Source organism: Danio rerio, chromosome 16, assembly GCF_049306965.1.
Source record: "Danio rerio strain Tuebingen ecotype United States chromosome 16, GRCz12tu, whole genome shotgun sequence".
NCBI lineage: Eukaryota > Metazoa > Chordata > Actinopteri > Cypriniformes > Danionidae > Danio > Danio rerio.
Genome location: NC_133191.1, coordinates 48,740,055 through 48,752,947, shown reverse-complemented (window position 1 = coordinate 48,752,947; position 12,893 = coordinate 48,740,055).

Below are 12,893 nucleotides of genomic sequence, written 5' to 3'. Positions count from 1 at the left end.
GCCTGACATTGAGTTCTGACGTTAAACCGATTTTGATTTCCAAACAAAATGCATCATCCCCATGACATTGGGGTACAACGTCAATCCGACGTCATATTGACGTCTTGTGCCAGCTGGGTGTTTAAGGCCATTTCGGTCATCACACAGTAAACATCCATCATTTTCTCATGAGTGACATGCATTTAAACTGTCTCTAGATCAATGCATGTAAAGATTTTGTCATCTTCTTGGACACTTTAAATACTTTTAAACAGTTTGCTGCAATTATAAATCACCCGTGTCTTGAGGTAGTTCATTATGATGTAATTTACCTTCTATGTGCAATTTGATTGGACAGGAATTGCAGGACAGATTTTTAAAATCCCCTTAGACAAGAAAAAATTAAGTAGTGACTGCATGTAGAAGGAAAGTAGTGGAGTAAAAGTACTAAGTAAAAATGTACTCATGGAAATGTAAAAGTACACATTTTTAAAACTACTCAGTAAAATACAACATCTGAGTAAAAATACTCAATTACAGTAATTTGAGTATTTGTAATTTGTTACTTTACACCACTAACAACCCACTGTGTCACCGAACATATAGGGCTCTTTATAAATCATTTTCTACAGGGATGCTTTATATATAATTAATTAATAACTATACATAATTATATATTTCTGCATATACATTAAAGTAGTCAATACCAAAGGCAAAACTGGAACTAATCAAACAACAACAACAACAACAACAACAACAACAACAAACTAAGGTCATATGCAATTATGCAATCACAAATTAGTACACCCAAATGAATATGTTTGGAAAAAACAGGAAACAGGAAAAGTGAAGAAAACATATATTAAAACTAAATTTAGTTGACATTTTGTAGTTTGTATTTTTTCTTCAATAACTTGTTTGAATTTAAATGTATTATTTTCTGTTCCTAAATATGTTAGATGACCAAACTCCTATTTTATGCATAACTATTAATTATGCATTAATAGTTATAATTATTAGAATTTTAAACGTGTTTAGACATGTATTTATGTGTGTAGCAAGCTAGTGTATCATGGTCACTTCCAGACCTATCGTTTTCTCTGACAGTGTCACTTGCTGTTTAAAAGATCGAATAACCTGAATTCTTATAAAGCTACTTATAAATCGTAACTTAAACTATTTTCTATTATAAAATGTTACGCTATGATTGAATGCATTATTATAAAAATATTACATTTTGATTTAATGCCTTTTTAATTGTATTTGTAAATAGATATTGTTCAGTCAATTACATTTTTTATTCATTTATTGTTTTTTTATTTTTTTTATTTATGTATTTGTTTCGTATTAAGTTGATGGAATAAATATTATCTTATACAATAAATTTCTTCACATACAATAAATTATAGTACTCTGAGTAATTTTCTCACAACAAACTTTATTTTTGTGTACTTTTTCATGAAATCCAACAAGTCATCAAGCTGTAAACAATGCAGAGAAAATTGTGAAAAATAATAATTGGATTAATAATTATATTTTTTACGTAGAAAATAACATCAAATAAAAAATTGCTTTATATATTTAAATGCTTCATTTCTCAAGCAAAAAACTGTAATTATCTGCAGCCTTTTGTGCACTGTATGTGGCAGAGTTGTGTTGGCAGAGACCGCCCTTTTTAAATTGTAATATCTATCTGGGGGAAAAAATACACAAGTCACAAGCAAATTATTTTTGCTTCAACCTAAGAGAGCTCATATAGCAAATTATATGCAGATTAACTGATATTTTGATTTCCAAAAAGCTTATTATAATCATTACAGAGCTTATTAACACGTGTTAAACTGTTATTTTGTTACTGTTATTGTCTTGGGTAGCACTTTCAGATAGATAATACAGTAATATGTACAGAGCAGACCTTGCACTAAAATATCTTTTAAATAATAATTGCGTTATATATTATACATTTCATTTTAACATTTCAACTTTAAAGTTTTTTATTTTGCCAGAAAACATTGCTAGAAAATTGTCCCAGAATGGTACAATAACACCGAAAATACGAGTGAGCTGAAAATATAAGTAATGGTATATCTTTTGACAGTAATTTTTTTATCAAATCAAACACTTAAATAATTGTTTGTGAGTGTAATTTTTACACCATATTGATTTACTGTACGCCATAAAACCTGGTAGTTTTCAGGAATCGCTTTAAAAAAATCAATAACCTTACTCGCGTGTTCGATGTTGCTTCTTGCTGGGTGCTGATCTGAGCGTGCAGTTGGGTCTCCTTACCTGCCACTTCACCCAACACAACAGCAGGTGGCACTGTCTGAGAAAACGAAAGGTCTGGAGAACAAGTCTGAGCTCTGAGCGTGCAGTTGGGTCTCTGGGCCTGCAGCTTCACCTTACAACTGTAGCTGGCAGAAGAACCTATTTGTTTTTGCTGGGAAAGCAGAGAGCCGTCGCAAACATTTGAATATGCCTATTTTTAACTTGCATATACAATTTTCACATCTAAAATGCTTTAAAAACTAGATTAATATGTTCTAAACTGCGAAAGAGATTATAAACGTCGTTCAATTACATCCTCAAATGTTAGTCTTGGGTAATCTGTCGTCCAGCAGATGGCGGCGTTAACCTATTTGTGTTCATTGTGCTGTTCTGTGTTGTGTTGGGCTGAGAAAAGTGGTTAGGCCTACCAGCCTACACGAAATATTTTCAACGGATTTACAGTATCTGTCCCTGACTGTCGTGATGTTTGCATGGAAGAGCCTAATGCAGATATGAACCACACTTTTCCTGTTTTTCTCAAGTCAAATCTAAAAAGCATTGCTGATATATTCGCACTGGTCTGTGACAAGACTTGTTTATGTGACCAGAACACGTGCTTCAGCAGGTAATTGCAGTCTTCACTCTATGCTACACAATACAGTAGGCTATTCTTATTTACTCGTTTTTCTTTGTTCAGGCCTATCCTATAAGAATACTTTTACCTACTTTATAGTATAAGGGAAAGCTGTGCGGGCATTATTTACCGTAACATATGTTAAGCATATGGTAAAGGTATTGAAGGAAAACTGTAGTCTGAGCTTCAAACGTAATTAAAGCAAATCAACTTTCAACACCTTGATCATCATTAAACCTGTTGTTTTTGGATAAGGTGAACTGAAATGTATATATTTTTGACAAAACAAGACTGAATGGACGTAAATGTGTATAGGCCTACTTCATCAGGTGAGTAATAGATGTTGCATTAATGTAATGTTTACATGTAGCTGCGTGTTTTGTCATGTTATTTACACGTGTTGTTTGGTGTGCAGAAATTATATTACCGTAGACTATGGTTAAAAATATCGAGGTAGCATTTGTGGACATGAGAGTAAGGAAATCTGTAAAAACATAGCCTACTGTAATATAATTTCTGCAAACACCAAACGAGACCTTTTCCTAGATTATAAGTAGGCTACTTTGTAAGACCACATGGAGGTGCTGTTTGTCCAGATAAATCAGTTACTCCAGCAACTTTGGAGCCATTTCTGCTTTGCAGCACTAAGTTTTAAAAATGTAATATGTTTTATTGTAATTTAATGACTACACGTGCTCAGACATTTACACGTCATTATGAGGAAAAATGATGATTTCAGTAATTAAAAAATATTTTTCATGTTTTATATTCTTTCATTTTCTTTTCGGCTTAGTCCCTTTATTAAACTGGGGTCTTCACAGCGAAATGAACCACCAACTTATCCAGTATATGTTTTTCGCAGCGGATGCCCTTTTAGCTGCAACTAAGTACTTGGAAACATCCATGCACACTCATTCACACTCGTACACTATAGACGATTTAGCCTACCCAATTCACCTGTACCACATGTCTTTGGACTGTGGGGGAAACCGGAGCACCCGGAGAAAACCCACGCAAAGAGAAAATGCACACTGACTCCACACAGAAACGCCAACTGACCAAGCCAAGGCTCGAACCAGCGATCTTCATGCTGTGAGGTGACAGCCCTATCTACTGCACTACTGTATCGCCCTTATCATGATACAGTGTGATAATAAAGTGACCATACTGCCATGTCCTCCTAATAATAACATTGGAAAAAATTACATTTAAGTAACAGTTTTCTTGAAACTTGAAACCATATTTATTTCCAAGCTGTCGTTGATGTGGTACCATTGTATGAAATGGCTTTGGAAAGTGAATACACTAAAACAGAGGTTTTCAATTATTTAAATGCCATAGTCTCCAATATGATCATCCTCCTGCGAGGAACCCTCATCCTAAATCTAAGCATATTAATTGTTTCTTGTTTAAAAGGTGTACTCTGTGAAAGACTTATATTATAAACTCCTTCTGTAAAGTGTCTAAGTATAGTTCTGAAAATAATTTGTTGCATTTATTAATTGTTACATTACTTAATGGATCTACACACAAATGTATCTTAGTTTTAATCAAATCAAATTAAAAAAAAATTATAATTTTACTTGTTAACATGTATTACTCAGATTTGAGATGATTTTTTTCATTTCAGATTTGAGATGAATTCCTACTGATATGTAATTTATAATTAGCATAATTATTAGATTATTGTAGTCTAATTTTTTATTTACTTTCTATTTTACACATTTATTTATGTAAAATATGGTATGATTTTACCAGTTTTTAATGTTTATTCATTTTTTTCAAGCAATTAGATAATAATTTTTTAAAAATATGAACAACTTATTGCACTGTGTGTGTGTGTGTGTGTGTGTGTGTGTGTGTGTGTGTGTGTGTGTGTGTGTGTGTGTGTGTGTGTGTGTGTGTAAACAAACAAACAAACAAACAAACAAAATTATGAATGGGTCTAGCGGTGGTGCAGTGGGTAACTGGGTCAGTTGGCATTTCTGTGTGTAGTTTGCATGTTCTTCCCATGTTCGCGTGGGTTTCCTCCGTGTGCTTTGATTTCCCCCACAAGTCCAAAGACATGCACTATACTGTAGGTGAATTGTCCGTAGTGTATGTGTGTGAACGAGTGTATGGGTGTTTTCCAGTGATAGGTTGCAGCTGGAAGGGCATCCGCTGCATAAAACATGCTAGATAAGTTGGCGGTTCATTCCGCTTTGGCGGCCCCAGATAAATAAAGTGATCAAGCCGAAAAAAGAAAATTAATGAATGGGTCTAAATAATTATTTAGAAAATCAGTTTTTGTAATGCTACCCTAGCCCATTTTGGTACACCTTACGATTTTGTTTTTATATACTAGTTTATATACTAGTTTACTATACTAGTTTGATAAGTTTAATTTGTATATATATATTTTCTTTTATCATAATCTTGAAAATGTAAATTTTATGTATTGATAAATTTATAGTTATTATAGTTAATTGTTTTAATTGAGATATTTATTTGTTCTATGACATATTTAATCAAAATATGTATTAATGCATTTAATAAATATATTAGACTATTCAAATCTATATTTATTATTTAACTTCACTAAATTGTTCATTCATCATTATTTTAAAATCCTTATGGCTCTAGTCCAGTTTGAATACCTCAGCTTTATGACTTATTTCAGTGAAGTATATGCTCATATTTATTTATATTTTGGTTAGGGTAAGTTCACATTTTAAGGGTGACACAGTGGCTCAGTGGTTAGCACTGTCAACTCATAGCAAGAAGGTCACTGGTTCAAGTCCCGATTGGGTCAGTGACATTTCTGTATGGAGTTGTTTGCATGGGTTTCCACTGGGTGCTCCGGTTTTCCCCACAGTCCAAAGACATGCGCTAGGTGAATTGAATAAAGTAAATTGGCCGTAGTGTTTGTGTGTAAATGAGGGTGTATATGGATGTTTCCCAGTACTAGGTTGCAGCTGGAAGGGCATCCGCTGTTTAAAACATATGCTGGATAAGTTGGCAGTTCATTCCTCTGTGGCCATCCCTGATAAAAAAGGGACTATGCTGAAGGAAAATGAATAAATGAAAGTTCTCATCTTTTAAGTAGTCACATGGTGTCATTTTATGTCAGATTTGGCCAAAACATGGCCTGCTTCTGAATTAATAAATGTAATTTGCTGCCTCTTGCAAATATCTTCAACCAATCACTGTCAGAGTAGCAACCAATCATCTTCCCCTAACAACTTTAATGTGTTTTCAAAACATTACATTATGTTTTAAGTCTTGCGGTCACTCAATTTCATTCATCTTTAGGTTATATTTGTGCCAGTTTCTTTCTTCCAGTTGGACTGTTGCTGTATTCGTTGGTTAATTTGCATTGGCTGCGTTGTTTTGTTTTTATTTGTTGTGATTTGACGAAGTGTATGAATAACTACTATAATGATTTATTTTGTTGTTGTTGTTGGTTCCGTTGGGTCTTTTTGTTGAAGCGCAGGAATATCCACAGAGCTGTGAATTGCATCAGCCGGTTCAGGGAAAGTCTTTTCACTGTCACAGCATCTTGTGCAGCTTACTTTGTCTTTGCTGCGTTAAAAAATAGAAAACTGACATGCACGAGAGACACAAAGATGCATGTGCTGGAAAGATAAGCAAGCCTTTAGGGTTTATAAGTACCTAACCTCTCTCTCTGTCTCTCTCTTTATCTTTATTTTTTCTCTCACTCATTTTCTCTCACACACATACACGCGCTGAACAATTCTGCATGCCTTAAGAGGATTTACAGGGTGATTTGAAGTGTAATCAGAGTATGAAATATTAAGAAAGCCAGGGCATCTACACTGCGCCTCTGCAGACGGGGATAAGAATTTACTTTCGCTCGTCAAGTCTGGAAGAGTTCAGAAAGTGTTGTTTGTTTATCGAAGCGCTTGTGTTCGTATAACGTGATCATCAGTCGCCAGACGCCACCGACGCCTCTGCGGTTTCCGAAGTGGCTTTCATGTTATGACCATTACATTGCATATTCTGCCATACTACTTGCACTATTTATATTGCTGGAAATAGTAGACGTTTGTGCTTGTGACTTTTATTAATTGTTAGCTGCATTGTGTAAGATTGCTCAGTAAATAATTTTAAGTGTTGTATTTAAAAAATGTACATTACATATATTTAGACTTATGGGTGACATTGGTTATGTTAAGGGTGGCTCAGTGGTTAGCACTGTCTGAAAACTGAAAAAGTTAAATGTGATTACTTTTAGTTCAGGTTTTCTGTGTGGTCTTAAAATGTCTTAAGTCTCAAAATTCAAATTTCAGGCCTCAAAAAGTCTTAAATTTACTGAAAAATTGTGTTGTAGGTCTTATTTTTTTTTTTAACAGGTCTTATTTTTTTCTTTGTTCATGTATTGCTACTCAATCTGGCTAAAACCTATACAATCACCAACAATAAATCACAATAAAGCTTTAAACTTTTACTTTAAACAGTATTTTTAACTCTATTTATTATGATGGTTTAATTATTTTCCTTACAATAACATTTGTTTAAAAGTTCTCTATGTATTTACTGCTGAGGACATTGACCTGGACAGATTGTTGTGCAAAGATTTAGTTTATTATAGTTAAAAAAAAAAAAATATATATATATATATATATATATATATATATATATATATATATATATATATATATATATATTTTTTTTTTTTTTTTTTTAAAGAAAGTTTATATTGAATAAAAAGTTTATTGATACAAGCAGTGCTTGCTTTCTTTTTCCACATTATTTTGAATATTTTGCTAAGAAAAATAAATATATAAACAGTATATATATATATATATATATATATATATATATATATATATATATATATATATATATATATATATATATATATATTTTTTTTTTTTTTTTTTTTTTAAAGAAAGTTTATATTGAATAAAAAGTTTACTGATACAAGCAGTGCTTGCTTTCTTTTTCCACATTATTTTGAATATTTTGCTAAGAAAAATAAATATATAAACAGTATATAAAATATATATATATATCATAATATTATAAAATGTGTTAAATTATAATTTTTTTTTGATAGGGCAAAAAAATATATTTTCCATATGGGCCATTTGAAATATTCCTTAGCCTTTAGCCCATAATGATTCTAAAATTTCGTTCATAATGGTCTTAAAAATGTCTTAAAGTCCTAAATTTAACTCTGTGAAACCTGCATAAACTCTGTACTTTGGTCAAGTGTGCTCTGATAATAGTGGAATCATGCCAAGTTTAAACACACTGTGAACTATATTAAACAGACCACTGCTTCTATATAGAGAGATACAATATTCTGGCATTTTAAATGTAGGTCAGTGATGATTAGACTTGTATTTTTTTGACTGTGAGCAAATTTGTAATTGTTTTAGAGAACAAGTGCATGCAAATTCGCATGCATACATTTCATGCACAGGTAAAATGGCGATTTCTCATTACACTGGTAAAATTACAGACTGGATCATGAATGAAGACGAACCCGAGGCCTTTAACTATGCTTCCACTGTCATGACCCTGACCATTATGTGGTAAGGCTAAAAAGACAAAAGTGCATGCTAATTTATTTTAGCTGCCAATGCTAAGGTACTTGCTCTGTTAATTTGAGTATATTTTATATTTATCTTATATCATTGTATAACCTTACGATTTTTTAAGATACACATTTACTTTGTCTTAAAATAATTTATAATCTTACTGCATGTTTTGCTTGTAACCATATGTTTTGGTGGTACAATTCTATGGTTGGGTGGAACAGTGGCTCAGTGATTAGCACTCGCAGCATGAAGGGTGCTGGTGCATGTCCCAGCTGGGCGTTTTTGTGTACAGTTTACATGTTCTTCCCCGCGTGGGTTTCCTCCAGGTGCCACAGTCCAAAGACATGTGGTATAGGTCAATTATGGAGTCATTCTAGGGCCATTTCAACTTGCAAAACAAAACAAAAGTTTTGCAAACACAAAGTATTTACGTGATCTATATCTTAGCCAATCAAATAGCAACTCAGCATTAGCATTAGCCGTTATGCTTTTTAGGTTGATAATTTCAGGCTTGCCATCAATGGGCTTTTATTCAATGCTTGTATGTTGTGCTGTTGACTCTAGCAATACATTGTACTGTATATAACGAACAGCCTGACCTGCTGTGGGAAAGAAGACATGGGCACACAAATTCATAATTCATACAGTTGTTTTGGTGCATAAAAGTGTTCTTGGAGCTTCGTATGATTAGAGTTGAGTCGCAATAAATGTTTTGACCATGTTTTTGGCTTCTTTTCTGGACATCCCTGGACCATTGCTGTCTATAGAGGATGAGAGAGTTCTCAGGTTTCATCTAAAATATCTTAATTTGTGTTCTGAAAACGAACAAAGCTATCAGGGGTTTGAAACGACATGAGTGAGAATAATGATTGACAGAATTTTCATTTTTGGGTGAACTAAACTTTTAACGTGTCTAACTGTTAAAACATAGTGCAAACACATAAATGTGGACATATAAATAAATACCCAAGCAGTATTTTTAAGGCAATTAGCAGCAGAATTATTTTGTTCTGTTGATTGGTTGACTAGTCTCGCACATCCCTACTCATATCTAAAGCTCATTACAAGTGCATTTGAACAAACAAGGGTAATTGTAACTTTTTCTGTCAGTTCAACTCTGTTTCTGAACCATTTTACGTGCATAAATAGATTTTTATTATGGAAGAATACTTTATTTATTGTGAGGTGATTGGATTATGAAAACTAAAAAATACTGGTTGGTTGGTTGGATGGGGTTTGCAATGTAGCCTTCCTTGAAGAGAGTCTCACTTTGCAATCCCCACAAGATACAATATTTTAAAAGATTATGATGGCATTTTTTAAATGAGTTTAGAGGTTGTTTTTTTATGATGCATGTTTAAGATTGTGCACTACCTGACAAAAGTCTTTGTACCAATCCAAGTTTTAGAAACAACAAATAATAATTTGACTTCTAGTTGATCATTTGGTATCAGAAGTGACTTGCATAAAAGGCAAAGGCCTCTACGCTAATTTCACCAAAATAAATGATAATAATGCCTTGGTTTTTAATGATTTAATTAGGACAGTAAGGACCGTCTTTGCTTAGACAAGTCTTGTCACTTAACAGAAGTAATGTACAGTATAGAATATAAAGTCATGGTGCAGTGGAAAAAGAATGAATATTGTGTATGACTCTCATGAGCTTGAAGGACTGCATCCATACTGTACATCTCTGCAATGACTCAAATAACTGATTAATAATAGTCATCTGGAATGGCAAAGAAAGCGTTATGGCAGGACTCCCAGAGTTCATCAAGATTATTTGGATTCCTCTTCAATGCCTCCTCCTTCATCTTACCCCAGACATGCTCAAAAATGTTCATGTCTGGCGACTGGGCTGGCCAACCCTGAAGCACCTTGACTTTCTTTGCTTTCAGGAACTTTGATGTGGAGGCTTAAGTATGAGAAGGAGCATTATCCTGCTGAAGTGCTTGCCCTCTCCTGTGGTTTGTAATGTAATGGGCAGCACAAATGTCTTGATACCTCAGTCTGTTGATGTTGCCATCCACTTTGCTGATCTCTCTTGCACGCCCCATATTGAATGTAACCCCAAACCATGATTTTTCCTTCACCAAACTTGACTGATTTCTGTGACAATCTTGGGTCCATGCGGGTTCCAACAGGTCTTCTGCAGTATTTGTGATGATTTGGATGCAGTTCAACAGATGATCCATCAGAAAAAAACACTTTTCTAAATGATCAACTAGAAGTCAAGTTATTATTTGATGCTCTTACAACTGGGATCAACGACAAGACTTTTGCCACATGTAATTTGTAAATAATAAACTGAATATTTATTACCAATGTTGCCATGTATAGCCAGTGCTGCTGATTTAGCATTGAAATATACATAAAATAAAATAAAATAAACAATTGCATGCATTAATTTAGAGCGATTTAAAATAAATGTATTAAAAAATTAAAGAGATTATTCACCCAAAAAAGACAAATCTGTCATCGCTAAATCACCTTTCACTCATAACATATTTGAGTTTCCTTCTTCGGTTAAACACAGAGGCAAATATTTTGAAGAAAGACTGACACCCTTTGACTTCCATAGTAATTTCTTTTCTTGCTATGGAAGTCAGTGGTTGCCAGGTTACCAGCATTCTTCTAAGTATCTTCCTTTGTGTTCAACCGAAGAAAGAAACTAATAAAGGATTAAAACCACATAAGGGAGAGTAAATCTACCTAAAATATCCCTTACATAAAGTACTAGTATAAAATAATTTCATGACTGTTCATGAAGGCCAGCAGATGGCAATATTTATCTGTATTACAGAGGATTGAGAGAGAGAGAGGGACTCAGTTGTAACCTTTCCTAAATTACACAAAAGATCCAATTGACAAAAAAAAATCTGATTTTTATTGGCCAGTTGCTATTTTACATAGAGCTAGCTCATGATACACTCGTGTTTATGCATGCACTAGTAAAAACCAGGCTTCTTGAACTATTTCTAAATATGGGATGATAAAATATACATCAATAAATGCATTTCCTATTAGCAGTTGTATTTTCCTTTTATTGTTTTCGCCGTTGCTTGATTTCCACGTGCTGTATAATGTGCTAAATCACAACAGCAGCGCATGCATTCATAATTTGCAGTAGATTGAAGCTTGTTTGTGCCGCGTGTGTCTCGAATGTCGCAGGGTTTGAATGTGTCACAAAGTGGCATGTCAAGCACCAGTGCAGAGACTCGGAGAATGTAAAGCTTCCAACAATGGGAGGCGGAAAATGTGAAGGGGAACAATTAAATTACGCCTTGCATGAAGTTTGCTTTTCATTTTGTGAGGCAAATTTAGTGCCATGCTTAATCATTATGCTGTCGAACACGATTTGCAAAAATATTCAAGAGCTTTGCGTGCCTCACTGCCCTTTCTGTATTGAAAAATAATGGGGCTCTATCCAATTAAAAACTGCATTTAAATCAAGAAAGTATTACATGCTCTTTAACAGTATCTCCGCCGAAGCTTTTCAGATGCTGACGGTATGCGTTAGAAGGACTCCAGCAGACCTGTGTATTTCTCAGGGTGTGTTATTGTGTGCAGTTTTGTTTTTGGGATCGGGAACAGAGCTTTAGCTCTCTTTAGGATCAAATGCCTAATGTATTTTCAGTCGGAATCGGATTTCAGTCACGTACCAAATCTGTTTCCAAAAACAAAATTAAATTCACACATTTATATGTGAACAGCATAAGCTCAGTATGCAAAGTCATTGCAACTAAACCTGTTGTTAATGTAGTTTATATATATAATTGTTTTTGAATTAATATGATGTTGCTTTGCTTAATTTTAACTATGTGTATATTTGTTTTATTATATTTGTATGTATGTTATTCTGTATTTTAATTATTAATAATATTTATTAATCTAATGTTTATTTGTTTTGTTTTTTTGGATTTTTAAATTATTATTAGACGTCACACAGCCTGTTTGTGTGCATGTTGCTTCTACCAAACAATACAGTACTGAATTTGATTGGATGCACAGGTTTTGATGTCAACATGGACAAATTAAGGGAATATATGGCATGTGTTCTCCCTTTTTTGGATTCAGCAAATTATAACGTATGTTTCTATTTATATATATTTTTTTAATTATATTTGTATGCAATTCTGTATTTTAATTAAAAGTAATATTTTTTATTTATCTAATATTTATTTAATTATTTATAAAAAAAATTGTTAACTTTTTTAAAAATTATTTTTAGACTACACACAGCCTGTTTGTGTGCATGTTGCTTCTGCCGAACAATACAGTAGATGCAGCTCCTGCTAAATAAAACCAAACTTGATTGGATGCACAGGTTTTGACGTCAACATGGGCTAATTAATGGCATGAGGTCTCCCTTTTTTAGCTAATTACAACGTATATATTTGTAATTATATTTGTTTTATTATATTTGTATGTATGTAATTATGTATTTTAATTAATAATAAAATTTA